Source organism: Carlito syrichta, unplaced genomic scaffold, assembly GCF_000164805.1.
Source record: "Carlito syrichta isolate Samal-C Ts95f unplaced genomic scaffold, Tarsius_syrichta-2.0.1 Scaffold305221, whole genome shotgun sequence".
In the NCBI taxonomy this organism is placed as follows: Eukaryota; Metazoa; Chordata; class Mammalia; order Primates; family Tarsiidae; genus Carlito; species Carlito syrichta.
This window is the reverse complement of record NW_007249317.1, coordinates 126,145-130,516: the sequence shown is the minus strand read 5'-3', so window position 1 is coordinate 130,516 and position 4,372 is coordinate 126,145.

Genomic DNA, 4,372 nt, shown 5'->3' with positions numbered 1-4,372 from the left:
GTAACCTTCAAAGATCAAGGTGTGCATTTCAGAAGCAATTTCTAAGCTATAAATGAGATAAGCAAAGCAAAAATACAAGAAAACAAGAAAAAAGTCTATGTGTTTGTCAAGTGTTTCTCTCTACATGGCTCTGAACCCACAGTGGGCATTCTGAATATCTTGATGACATTGTATTTTATTGCTGTGGGTTATTTCAAAGGCCTAATCCTGTATTTATTGTGAAATATAAGGAGATTGGTAGTCTTTTAAGTAAATTTGAGAAGAGAACTAGAACCAACCTATGAGATAATTACGTTAAAAAAAACTCAACCCCCTTAATTTGCAGATGCTAAAGCAACCCAAATTTTCAAGTAATTTTTCACATAATCTATGTTAACAGATAAGTTACTAATTCACATATGTATCAATATTTAATGAAAATCTATTGTTTGTGATCACTGTTCTAGGCATAGGAATACAAAGGGAAATATATAACATAGACTCTCCCCACAGTGATCTAGCAACTTCCGATGTAGTAGGACTCACACACAACCTCAATGCAGTATGATAGAAGCATTATAGATGCATGTTCAAGGTACATCTGTTGTACTGATGTGGGAGTACTCAGGCTTCCCAAGAGAGGAATCCTTATGCTGGGACATGAAGCCAGCTAAAAAACACCACGGGAAACCACCGACCATGTCAGGGAAGAGGCCACATCATGAAGGCAAAAGAAACCATAGATTGTTTCAGGGCTAGTCTGGTTCAGGAGGTAATCATGGAGCAGGGAGTAGTATCAGAGAAGGCTGGAGACCTAGGCATGGATCAGACCATGAAGGACCAAATGCACGTGCTAAGACGTTCTGATTTCATCTGGAATGTGATGAAGTACCTTTGAACAACGTAGATGCATGACACAAACCTACTGGAATTTTAGAAAGATTATTCTGGCTAAAGTGTGAAGAATGGTTTGGAGGGAGTTTTAATGGGATTAAGGAGATAATCCTTCATTATTAATAAGATGAGGGATGACAGGCCCTTAAATTAAACCAATAGCAGGGATAGCCAAAAGACAAGGGAGGTGGATATAAATTGAGAGCTATTTAGATGGTTGGTTCAAGCTGTGGAGTCTAATTATAATGAAAGATGAGGGGAAAAACAGGTGTGCAGACTTACAGTTTGAAGGAGGAGGGAGCTGATGAAATTATTTATGAAGATAAGGAGTTCAAGGGATGAAGGAGGTTTAAGGTAGCAAGAAATTAGTTTATTTTTTTAACCTACGAGGACTGACAATTAAGTTCATGAATTCATCCTAGAAAAAGTGCTACACACCTCATTGTGGAGTATCACTATGGTCACCTTCAAAGTATTCCCCTTGGGAAGCTATGCACTGATGCCAGCACCTACTCCACCCATCAAAGCAATTTTGGAACTGTTTCTGGAATGGCCATCAGAGCTGTCATCCTATTACACTTGATGTTCTAAATGTCATCAAAATGTCTTCCTTTCAATATTTTATCTTTGAGGAAAGAAAAAAGTCACTGGGGCCCAGATCAGGTGAGTAGAGAGGTTGTTCCAATACAGTTATTTGTTTACTGGCTAAAAACTCCCTCACAGACAGTGCTGTGTGAGCTGGAGCATTGTCATGATGCAAGAGCTCCTTCAGGACCATTTTTGCACACAACTTTCTCATGCCAAGATTTTCAGTTAAAATTTTTCTAACTGTTTCTCTATCGATGTTTATTTGATCTGCCATGCTTCTCACAATCAGCCAATGATTTTGATGCACAATTTGACAAATTTTTGCAATTGTTTTGATCAGTTCTGCTCATTAATGGCTATCCTGACCTCTCTTAATTAGTGATGCTTTCTCTCCTCTCAGAAAATGTTAATCCATTTGTACACTGCCATTTTCTTCATGGCATTGTCCCCATAAGCTTGGATTAACATGTCCCTGATTTCACTTCCACTGTTGCCAAGTTTAAGAAGAAATGTAATGTTTGCTCATTGCTGCAATTCAATCTTCGACATTCTCACAATGATACACAAAAACATGCAATAACAATGATGAACACCATTCAGCAAGACACTACCACACATCATCATGAACACAGCAGTGAGACACTGATAAACCAAGGATATGAAACCTTACGTGAGTCGTCTGCACAGTACTGCCAACATAAGCACATGGTGACAAGTTCATGAACTTGAGTATCAGATCTCATATGTTATTTCAAGGTAACATATGAATTAAGAGGCATGCTACATATTTATGAAGTCCTTGAGAAAGACCTGAACCAATGCTATAGATTTGGGGGGATTTAACATGTTGACACATAGTTAAACCATAGGAGTGGATGAGATAGTCCTTACAGTGCATGAAAAGTGAGAAGAATAAGGGCTGAGAACACAAATATGGGACCACCATTTAAGGGACCAGTGGAGAAAGAGAAATCTTCAAAATGGATTAAGGGAGAGTGTAAAAGAAATAGAAAGAATTTAGAAAAAAGTAGAGCCTTAGAAGCCAAGGTTAGTCCTGGTCAATAGGCTCAGTAAGACCAGGGCTCATTTCATCCACTGAGTCTGGTAACCAGGAAGTCAGAGGTAACTCAACCTGGGAAGTTTCTGTGATGGGTTAGGGACATAAAGACAGAGTGTGTAGATGGTTTTTTAAGTAAGTTTGGTCCTGAAGAAATGGTAAAAGAGTGTGATAACTTGAGAGCAAATCAGGGTGTAGTTATTTTAGTTTTACATGTTTTTCAATAGTTTTTATTTTTAAATGGAAATCATTTGCCTAATTTATAAGGTAAACTATGAATGGAACTAGCAGAAATTGAGCAGTTAAAAATAGTGAAACAAAGAAGAGACAACTATTAAGGAAACATCACAGAAAAAAGAGAGGATGGGACTTATTGCATAAATAAAGACGAGTTTTGAAACAAAAGAGAACACCTCTTGTCCTAAGTCAGGGAAGAAGATGTTAAGAAATTTACCAATGAAGTATTTGCAGATAGCCTGAGTAGAACTTTCTAAGTACGGTTTACTTTTTAAAGAAATGGAAATAGAAATCATTGCTATTTCATAGAAAGGATTGAGATAGTTATGATTATTATTTCTATGGGAACAACTGTGAGAATTAAATGAAATAATGTAAATAAAATGCTAAGCACTTATAGTGATGCACATTAAGCTATGGATCTTTTTGGTATAATTAGGTACCCACTTTTTTCTTGTCTTCTCCTTCTTGAACTGTCTCATCACCACTACCATTAACATCCACCAATGCCACAACCACTTCCCCAGGATTAATAACCACAACCGACAAAGTGAAGTTTAAGTTAGACATCCTTCATGAAGATGTCTTCAACCATTCCATTTTAAGGTTATATTTAGCTCTTAGTACACTGAGGTTCCATATCACACAAGTTAACATTTATAAATGTGTCATTTATAAAATGAAGGATTTAGTCAGCATAGGCTAGGCTATGCTGTGGCAACAAATATCCCTAAAAGTCCCAATAGCCTAGTACAACAAGAATTGTTTTTCTAGATCATGTAAAAACTCCTAGAGGACAGCCCTTCATATCCCACACTCCTTGATTCAGGCTTTCTGTTTTTTCACCATGAAACTTCCTCCATAATGGCTCCATCAGATCAAGAGAAAAATGGAGACTTGAGCTTGAGTTCTTAAATTCTTCCTCCAAAATGTCACAAATATTTCTTACATTTTCATTTTCTGGCCAAACAAGTCATATAACCTACCTAAATTTCAAAGAGTCAAGAAATACAATTTTCTCAAGTATCCAGAAAAAGAGGGGAACTAGAAAATATGAGTACACAGCAGAAATATCTACTGCAAGAAAACTGGACTAAATATTTAGACTTTAAGGTCCTTCCAGATCTCTTATTCCAATTATTTCATGTGTATTTTCCTCTTCAGTGAGGTTGCAAAATCCTTGAATACAGGGACTATGTCTACTACAGCTGATTCGTTCCTCATACCACACAGGTCAGGGTTAGTTATTGAGTGACTCAATAGTCACTCAACCCTTAATTGAATAACTGATGCTATATAGGAATTTAAGGACAAAGTGAGTCATAAGCTAAATTGTATTTATTATATATCTGCTGCTTCCAAAAAAACATAGTTTTATTGGGAGAAAATAAGAGATGTAGTCCCTGTCCTAAACAGAAGTTTATTTTCTAATTGCGTGACCAACTATATGTATTTTTGAAACCACTAAGTGATGTGAACCTATGGATAAAATCACTTAGTACCCTTGAAGACGGCAAGAAGTGCTGTATTGTGGACTTCGGTAGAAATTTTTCTGAGTCACAGACATTTCACCATGACACAAATGTGAGCTCACTCAGGGTACTGTGGCTCTGGTGG